Raw genomic sequence first — 10,450 nt, forward strand, 5'->3', positions numbered from 1 at the left:
TCCCACCCAGGACCTAACACAGACCTGGCCCAAGGTGAGAGCTCAGGGCACAGTTGCTGAATGAATAAATGAGAGGATCTTATTCACTTCCCACTCAGATCAGCTCAGATTGTGGGCGTGGATGGTAACGTTAGGAGGTGCAACTCCGAGACAGGGGGATGGCCAGAATGAGCTTGGGGTGACTGTCCCCTAGTCCAGTTGCTCCAGCAAAGCCCAGAGGGCACCACTAACAGGAGGGGCTGCCGCCTCCTGGTGGTCATCACTAGCACTGCAGCCCCAGACAGGAAAACTCACCACAAAACACACACCTATATTCAGGTGTCCTGGGGGCTGCAGCTCTCCTGGGCCCCAAGGGGTGACGAAGCAGGACCTGCAGGTTCATGGGTGGTTTGGGGGATCTCAGGAGACTCCCTTGCCTCCTCTTTACCTCCACTGGCCCTGGGGTGTCCAGCTCACTCATGAGGCATCCTCCCCACATTCACGGCAAAGACCCCACTTCCTCAGGAGGACCCCAAGGCTCCACCTGGGACTGATCCTGACTCTAGACATGGCTTCATGGTCCACAGCTCTGCACTGCTCTGCCCGACTCCAAGGCCCCAGCTCCCACACCCCAATGCTGTTGCTGGGGGAATATTCTGTACCAGGAAGTAGAAAGCATTTTCCTAGGACCTCAGAGCACAGTGGGTCATTGATAGAGAACAAAGACCAGCAGACACTTCCCCAAGTATGGGAACCCTGGGAGTCACACACTCCATGCACCCCAATTTACAGAGGAGGAAAGAGGCCTTCTCTCCTGCAGCTCCCTCCACTCTGGGAGGGGCTCATCCTAGCTCCAGGTGCCCAGAGCGGTGACTGCAGGATGAGGTCCTGTCCTCTCTGGGTTGACTTGGGGATGGCTGGCCCAGGCAGATCACTGGGAATCTCAGGGTTTGCCTCCCTTCATCCGGGCATCTCCCCCCAATGCATGCTGTGGGCTGTGGGCATGTGGCTAGGAGACTTGAGGTCACTGTCCCAAGACAGCACTGCCTCTACCCTCTCTCTTCTTTCCCAGGGGTCACCTCCATGGTGTCCTCTCCTCCTCTGACTCCACTCTATGGCGTCACCTTTGAAATTAGTGTGTGTGGGGGGTGGGGATGGGAGGAAAACAGCCCCACGAGGGGAGGCGATGACCAGGGTTCCCCACATCTTAGGGCTCTCAGTCCCAAAGCAAAACCCATCAGAAGGGCTGAGCTCTGGCCTAGGAGGCTGGAACATTCCTCAACCTCTGGACTCTGCCCACCTCTGTGTCCTGGGCCATCCTTGCCTTTCCCTTGGAGTCAGTTTCCCAAGTGTGCACTGAGGGTTTGGACAGGGAACTGCTTCAGGGCTTACTCAGGGAGGATGCAGGGTCATGACCCCTATACTGGGGTGGCCGTAGGTCAAAGCTGGGGTAAGCACAGCACGCGGCCCCCTTAGCATGAGCGACGTGGGTGAACACTGCCTGGGGAAGCCAGGCCGATGTGCACAACCCTGTGCTAATGGGCCCTGCGTGGCCTGGGACAGCATGTGTAAGTGACTCGCCACCAGTGCCTGCCCGCACAACCTGCTCTGCTCGTGGGAGGTCACATGTGGGCCCACCACTAACTCCACCACCTCTGTGCCTCACTCCTACATGGGTTCTGGGTTTCTGGGGCCACCCCCCCACCAGGAAGGGCCTCAGGAAACTGGGCCCGGTGACGTGGAAAGCCTGTGGATCCGGGAGACACCGAGTACCCCCACCACCAGGGTCGGCTCTCTGGAGCTGCACCAGGAGCCCCCGCCCCTGTTACTCCCCACCTCCTAGCTGGGCCTCACCTCTCAGTCCCCCTGAGCTCCTCCCTGGACCAGAAGTAGGCCCCAAAGTGCTTCAGGGTGGTGCTGTCATTATCGCAGGCTGTCTGCAGCAGCTGGGTCTCAGCATCCCGTCCAGTCCTGGGCCACAGGGAGGGCAGGGTGCTGAGAGTGTGGGTGGGGTGCTGAGTGGGGCGGGGGCCAGGAGCTGGGTCTGTGCTCCCGTGGGACCTCCTCCTCCCACTCCCATCCAGGCCCTGCCTGCTCTCAGAGCTGGGAGCAAACAGTCCCTCCTCCAGGAAGTTGTCCTGGATTCCACCCCCATTCCCACTTACAGTGAGGCAGGTGTCCCCCTCTCTGTGCATCAACTCTCCCACGATTCTAAGAGGAAGGGTCATGTCGGGGGAGAGGGTCCCGATTCCACCCCACCCCCATCAAACAGCACTGCACACCTTCCTTCTCTTCTGGAAGTTGGTCATTCTTCTGGGGGGCAGACCCCATGTCCCTCAGAGAGGGTCCCTGGAGCCATGATCAGCCCCTGCAACCCCCATCCCTCTCATGCTGCACTACCGAGGGGTCCCACCAGGGAGCAGAGCACATGCACACACCTGGACTTGAATAGAGGTGGGGATCTGGGTGCCACGGCAGGGGGACCCAGGGCAAAGGCTCAGGAAACTTCTAGATCAACCCTCTCTCCTGTCACTTGGAGGGACTGAGGCCTCGGGCAGGAAGACACTGAAGGCCACTCACATGGTCCCTGACGTTTACTCCTCAGTAGATGAACATGTCCAGCCAGGACCCATGGTGTTCTCTCTCTGTTTCTCTCTGTGTATCTGTCTCCCTCTCTGTCTTTCTGTTCGTCTCTGTCTCTGTGTTTCTGTCTCTATCTTTCTGTCTCTCATAATTTCTTTCTCTCTCTGTCTTTTCCTGTATCTTTGTCTCTGTCTCTCTCTGCCTTTCTCTTCTCTCCTTCTCTTTCCTCTTACTAAACACGCACACACACACTTCTCCATCCATCATCCACTTTCTAATCCTGAATCACGACATCATCCTTAATGTCTCCCTTCCCCTCATCCGTAACGCTCACAGCACTAATGGTCTTCTTGGCTTTGCCTCTCCAGTGGGTCCCAGGCCATCCCTTCTCTCCATCTCCACTGTCCACTCTCATCCTGGTCACCATCTACCGCCTGGACCATGGAGGAGAGCAGTCTCTGGGCTGTTCCTCGTAACGGTTCTCTAGTGAGGACTCTATTGCTGGTCTCTGGACTGTTCCACCCTTAACCTTCTGAAATCTGTTCTTCATATAGCAGCTAGAATGAGCTAAAAACTGAAATCAAGTTACGCTCCCACCTAAAACATTCCAGCGGCTCCCTTTGCACACTTAACTACCCTGCCAGAGAGAGGTTCCTCTCTAACCTACTGCTGATTCTCCTTGTCCCAAGAAAAGGCCTTCCCTTCTCTGGGCCTGCTTTTAGCCTCTGTAAAATGAACAAGGCCACAGGACTGTTGTGTGGGGGTGGGAGGGCAAGTAGCTTCCACCACTTCACCTGCTTTTCTTGGATGGGTAGATCAAGGCTCCATCCAAGACTTCAACACTTGAGTTGCAGTGTCTTGCCTGTGACGAATGCAGTGAATACTTTTCCTTACGGGGCTCCCTCTGCAACCTCACCCTGGAATCGTTTTTCTTTCTGAACTCTAGGCCAAGAAGCCACTCCATCAGTTGTGATACTTAGCTTCCTGAAACCGTGTGTGTGTGTGCACTGTGTGTGTGCGTGCGTGCGTGTGCTTGAGCGCACCCACACGAAAATCCCTGGATCCTTAAGAGAGGTTTCTAAAATAATATTTAAAGTTAGAAAAATTGTTAAAATCTTGACTGAAAAGAGCATGACCGTAAACACGTCTTTTTAAAACGCAGAGGTTTGTGAACATGTTCTGAATTCTGATGCTGATGGTTCCATCTCATAGGCTAACATCCAAGGTAAAATATACTCTGCTGCAAGGTGGATGATGGACAAGAATGAATACAAATCCATATTTCTAAAGTCTTCTGTTTCATGGGCTTCTTGTGCATTTCAACCAGGACTCCTCAGGGGTGTGAGGCCAAATGCTCATACAAAATGGCCAGGAGCAGCATTAGCGCTGCCATTTTCTTTGTGTTCACTGGAGCTGGGATGTTTTGAAGTATCTTCCCTGTGTGGTTTCCTGCAAGAATGTTTCACCCTCGTGTCCACTGGGTGGGGGTTGTCTAGGTAAACTAGACAGAGGTATCTGTCAGTCCGCAGAGCCAGGCCCCTGGTAACCACCCAGTACTGCAGTGCCCAGGAAGTGCTCCACAGGTTTGGGGAGAAGTCACCTGCTGACCCTCTTGAGGAGTGGGACCCCCCCGCCCTCTGGACTCCTCACTAGCACCACATGTGAGAGGTGACCATGAGATATGACTCACATTGAAACATTTATAACGCAAGTTCTAATAGTTTCTTCCCTCACCCCAGTGGACTGTCTTGTGCGTCCAGGCACTGAGCCCACTGTGGAGACCCCTCGTCCACCTCCATCCAGGATACAGCTGCTTTTCCTTCCTCCTGACCATGGAAAGTTCCTCTCCTAAGTTTCCCTCCCTCGTCATAAAAAAATGCACAGCCCAGGTGAGAGTAGAGGCAACTTCCCTGTATGACTCCCTACACCAATTTCTCAAGAAATAGCAGACAAATAAAGTAAGAAATGCAGCAGCCACCACAAGTCAAGTGCCCATCACTACACCCTCCCACACCAAGGATGACGATATTAGTAAGCTGAGGGGTAACAGTGTCAGGAAGGGAAGGAAAGGAGGACCAAGAGATCACACACTGGGTGGGGGTAGGAGGAAGTCACTGCTGTGCAATGGGCCCAGATCAATGCCAAGGAAGGGCAAGTCATGGAGAGAGAAATGGAGGGGATGGGGCTTTCAGTCAAAGGCTCTCCTAAAACAGAGAACCTTCACTGTCTCTGTCACTGGGGAGTGGGGTAGCTCAATCTGCCCTCTGGGAGCTGGAGAAGCCATTAGGCCCCAGAGTCTCTCCCCACTCCCACCCATGTATCAGGCCCCTTTTCTACCCGGGGGGACTGTGGGGAGGCGATGGCAGAGACTCTTGAGGAGGGGGACAATAACCCCTTCCACAACAGCTTGTGGAAGAAAATGCCCAGCTCTGGGGATGCAGAGAAGGCAAAGGTTTCAGTGTGGAGGGATTTCAGAGCCCCTCCCCATCACGTGAGCAGCCCCAGAGCAGCCACCAGCCCCACTTGCTCAGGGCTGTACCTTGCCCAGTCCACAGCTGCCCAGGCCCCCAGTCCTGAAACCTGAGGTTAGGGGAAGGCCACCTCTGGTGGTTTGCTTGGAAGGAAAGAGAGGAAGAGAAGGTAGAAGCTGACGTTGACTTGGGGAGGGCCTGACAGGGAACTCCATCACCCTGGACTGAGTGTTCCAGCTCTAAGCCACCCTCCTGGGAAACCCCATAGAGCCGTCTCCACTGTCTCCATGGAGTGGGGAAGTTAAGAAGGCCAGAGCACACCTGGAGCCTTTCCATTCTTTCACTACAAAGCTTTCCCAATCCCTGCTGGCCTTGGAGTCTCTGCTAGATGCAAGCAATGGTGGCTGATGCCCTTGCTACAGCAAGCTTTGAATAAACAACTTCTGTTTGTTCTCATTTAGACTGTCTTTGCATATTTCTACAGACCCATCTCCCCTCTCCCACAGACAAGTTAGAAAAGGTAGAGAAGGGAAGGGAATGAAGAAGTTCCCCAGAGGAAACACACCTGTCCAGTCTGAGCAGTTTTGTCCAGGTGGAGGCAAAGTGGCTGGTTGGCAACAAGGGCCATCCAGTCTCTGCTATATTTTCCCAGGTGACTTCTGGCAGACTTTAAAGCTTAAATTCTTTGGTTGTTTTGGAGGCAATGATGTCGAAGGCCATGGAGGTGCCAGGTATCCTCTTCGGTTGAACCCTATTGAGAGACTCCCCAGGGAGATTGCATGTCTCCACCCTCCACTGTATGAAGTCCTCTTGGCCCCACTTGCCAGCCATGCACAGCAGCAGGGACTGGGGCTGATCTTCATGCTCACATGAAGTTTAGGGAACACAGCTTGGCCTCTGGAGGTTTCAGCATCAGTCCTTACATTCAAATTCATTCAGGTTTCTTCTGGCACAGCTGAAGATAGATTTCTTCTTATAATCTTGAAGAACCTTCCAGTGGCCCTCTGCGGGCCCTGGGTCATTCCAGAGGGAGAGGTTGGGATCACACCATAGGGAAAATTCTGCTGGTCACACACCTGTCAAGGTGCCCTGCATGCATGCAGTTTCTGTTGGACACATCCTGGGGGAAACTGGTTCTGCCTGGGGCTCCCTCCACCAGTGCGGAGATGTGGTGGACTGAGGAGGAAGCCATAGAGACATGCTAGACTTACGGGCTTCTGAGATGCTGCACTTTATAGATACTTTTTGTGGGGCACAACCCAGAGGCCTGGGTGGGCTGCACTGGGGCCAGATTGGATTCCTGGTGCAGGAAAAGCAGGGCTGGGGACTCTGAGGCAGAGGAGCCCTGGAGGTCCTGGACTCTCTCACAGTGAGGTTGTATTTGCTATTCTAGATGGAGGTCTGGCCAAAGCTGGCTTGCAAATAAGGGCATTCTTGCTTTGATTTGTGCTGGTTGAGAACTCTCGCTGTGCACAGGGCTGGTCTTCTCCACCTCTAGGCAAGATAGGGAGCTAGCAGTTTGAGCTCTGGTCGATCAGTGAGGCCCATATCTCTTCCATGTGTAACCCGTGGACACCATCAACTCAGGTTGCCAGGGTCTTTGTAGTCAGTGAGTAGCTCCATGTAAGGCTTTAGTTCATAATCTTTATGGCCCACATTCATCCATGGAGCTTTCATGATTTGATTTGAAGTACTTCTCTTACTAGGAGTAAGGATGAGACATTTCTGGAGCAGATTTTCACACTCCATGAACATATAGAAGGGAACATGATATTACCCAGTCAGCATCAGGTCCTGCAGCTACTTGAAGTTCTGTCTATGAAAAGACAGGCATCTGCTGACAAGTGTATACACAATGACTCCCATGCTCCACATATCCACTGAGGTCTCATTGGACTTTTGGTCCTGGAAGAGTTCTGGGGCAGAATGCTGAGGAGTGCTACAAAAGGTATCCAGCTTTTGGCCAAAGGCGAATTCCCTGCTGAAGACAACATCTGCAATCTTGATGTCATAACAGCATCCAAGAGCAGGTTTTGTGCTTTTAACTCTCTATACACAGTAAACTTCTGGTGACAGTACTGCACACCAGACACTGGCAGAATTTAGCTTGTGTCGCTTTTTCTTTCACATTTCCATGAGCTACTAGGTAATCAAGCACTGGCCCCCGTTATGTACTGCATAAAAAGTTAAGTTTTCTCAGTCTTGATCTCTTCAAATAAGTATGTTAGGATGATTCAGTCTTCCTTATTCTTACTTCATGGGAGAGTTTCAAAAGGCTAGAGAAGTTCTGTTTAGTCTTGCCAATGATCTTGACCCTGATGCTCAGCCAAGCTTGGATCATACTGGCCTGCGCTACAGCCTCTAACCTCAGCGCCCCTATTAATGAGTAAATTTTAATGAAAGTAAATGAAACTTTTGAGGTAAACCCTAATACTGGGTCAAGTTTGAATTCTGACTGATCCTACCCTCTACCCTCAGTGGCCCTAAAAAAGAATGTGTTGGTGCAGATCCTGATCTGTGCCAAGCTTAGATTATACCCAGTTTGAGCTATAGCCTTTAGACTCAGAGTTACTTCTGAATACTGAAACAACAGATAAGACAGGAGGCTGGAATGACTCAGAAGAGGATGGGCAAAACCAGGGGAAAGAGAAAGGAATTCATCCTGTAAGCTGACCCTATGAATGCCAGTAAATTACCATTAGTGCCTTAAAGCAGTCCAAGCCAGATCTGGCCCACCGTGCATGTGGAGAAGGACCAGCTGTGACCATTAGTTGACCTCAGCAGGGGATGAAGCAACTAGTAGAACGAATCAGAATGAAGATCATCACCTGGCCCCCATTAGGAAGCAAGAGTTCCTATAAGAACCGTGTCACCTCCTGTTTCCTGGCTGCCATAATTCCTGTAATGTCTTCCCTATGTATTCCTTCTAGAATTTTCCCAAATCACAGATAAGCCCTGCTTCCCCACAGCTCAGAAAGTCAAATATGAGGAGCTTCCTCCTGGCTCCTAGCTCTGCACATTGCAGTACAGTTACTTTCTCTTCCTCAAAGGCCAGTGTCCAGATTTTTGGCAGGTCTGGGTGGGCCAGTCAGAACCTACCTTCTAGGGTTCATCAACAATCCCAGCAGGGTGGAGATCTTTATGCAGTTATTAAGAAATGGGAAGGAAAAAAATGAGTATTGATGGGGTCAAACAAGTTTTTCTTAGTCCAGCACACTCACAAGTTGGGTGTTTGTTCCTCCACATTGAAGGACCCTAAATAAATCTGCTTTATTCACCCTCTTTTGGAAGGATTTAGAAAGGTGCAGGACAAATACGACAATGAGAAGCCTGACTCCCTAGTGCCTGGGTCGATGGTCTTAAATGTTATTTTGTGAATTAGTATTACCAGATTCTTGAGGAACGTAAGTAAAATGGGTTGTGAGAGTGGCTACGTTAGGATCAGACTCTTTGGTTTTGAAAACAGGGAGTCTCTGACTTAAACAATGTATGACTGTCTGTTTTTTCTACATCTTGTCGTTAGTAATGTGTACTACATACAGTGTTGCAGCACATCATTTACTGATGTTATTCTCAGATGTTCACTTGCAGATGTTCAATATTATGATTTACTGATCAAAACATTGTCATATAGCAGACTATGGCCCGGTCTACAATGAAGTCTGTGTCTGTGTTGGTGCTGGCATACGGAGTCATAACAGATAGGAAGCTGGGCAATGTTTAACTCTGACGACATATGACAATTGAATTGCTCAGGCACCTGACAGCCGTTAGGACTCCAACTTCATTGTTACGACACTGTTGCCTACAAATAAAGATTGAATTTATAAAGATACTGATAATAAAAGGCAACATTAATGAAAACAAACAAACAAAAAATGGTTTTCAACATATGTCAGAACGGACTTATGATGGAGTCATCGGGATGTAACCCAGTTGTAAGTGGTGGACTACCTGTACCGTAAAACGGAGCAGCATGTTTTTGTTGACACAGGACCCACAGCTCACTCTTGAACAATCCTACAATTCCAAACCCACAAGTGTCGAGTTGATTCCAACTCATAGCCATGCTATAGAAGAGAGTAAAACCACCCCATAGGGTTTCCAAGGCTGTAATCTTTATGGTGCCAGTTTAGGCACCTTTCTCCCACAGAGTGTCTGGCGGGTTCGAACCGCCGACATTTTGGTTAGCAGCCGAGCTCTTTAACCACTGCTCCACCAAGGCTCCTTTGATCATAACCAAAACAAATCTGTTGCCATTGAATGGATTCTGACTCATAGCAACCCTATAGGCCAGAGTAGAACTGCCCCATAGAGTTTCCAACGAGCAGCTGGTGGATTCAAAATGCCAACCTTTTGGTTAGTAGCCAAGCTCTTAACCACTGTGCCACAAGGGCTTACAGCATAGGAAATCCTATCTGACATCTTACTGTTTTTATAGGATTGTTATGAGTCAAAATGGACTCCAGGGCACAGAAAAACAACCACCACATGGTAGGAGGAAAACAGCTCACCTTCCAAGATATGTGACCTACAACTGTCCTCTTTTAAATTGCTTGAAACATTAAAGAAAGCAGCCCTGGTCCTCAGGACACCAAAGACTTTCAAATGGATTAAAAGGAGGAGAAACAAGTTCTGTTGGAATGAAAAAAACTAAAAGTCCAGCTAGGAAGGTACAGGTAGGGAGGGAAGCCCAGGCCCAGCCTGTCCCACTCAATGCCCCGCCCCTCGCCGCCATCCGAGGTCCCACCCCGCCCCCTGAACAGCTCCGCCCCCTGCACAGCTCCGCCCCGCCCCCTGCGCAGCCAAGCTCCTCGCACCATTTTCTGTCCACTAGGAGATGCTCTTTCCTAGTGACAATCTCACGAAGTCAGTGGGTGTCGTCGTTCTACTTCAAAGCCTCGCTTCCTGTCCTCTTCACCTCCGCGTCCTCCCGGCTCGGATCCGGGGGTCCCTGCGGACTTTCAAGTCCCCGCACCCGCACCGCCATATTCCCAGATGCGCGTCCGTTTCCGGTTAAAGCAGCTTCCAGTGGTCCGTCCGGCCTTCCCGCTTCAGGCCTGGGAACCCGCGCGCCCAGTTTCCTGTCAGAGCCCTCCACCAACCCCTCCCCACCTCGCGCTCTGACAGGTCCCTTAGGGGCTTGTCGCCTGGGTCCCGCCCACCATCCCCTGGGCTCGCAGGGAGGCGCCGGCCGTGCCCCATGGCCGCAGGATGCGAGTCAGAAAGTTTGGTTCATTCTGTCATTCTCAGTCAAATCTGTTTCTTCCTTTCTTTCCTGAAGCTTATCATTTCTTTAGAGTTCTGTTGATACTAATTTTTTTTTATTGTACTTCAGGTGAAGGCTTACAGAACAAATAGTTTCTCATGAAACAGTAGTACACATATTGTTTTATGACATTGGTTAACAACCCCAT

The 10,450-nt window shown here is 51.0% G+C and overlaps 1 pseudogene; it reads right to left on the reverse strand.

The window, feature by feature from the left end:
- Positions 1 to 5,945: 5,945 nt before the first annotated feature.
- On the reverse strand, positions 5,946 to 7,374 carry LOC101353991 (serine/threonine-protein kinase MARK2 pseudogene; annotated as a pseudogene).
- Positions 7,375 to 10,450: the final 3,076 nt, after the last annotated feature.

The sequence above is a fragment of the Trichechus manatus genome, unplaced genomic scaffold (assembly GCF_000243295.1).
Source record: "Trichechus manatus latirostris isolate Lorelei unplaced genomic scaffold, TriManLat1.0 scaffold00026, whole genome shotgun sequence".
Lineage (NCBI taxonomy): Eukaryota > Metazoa > Chordata > Mammalia > Sirenia > Trichechidae > Trichechus > Trichechus manatus.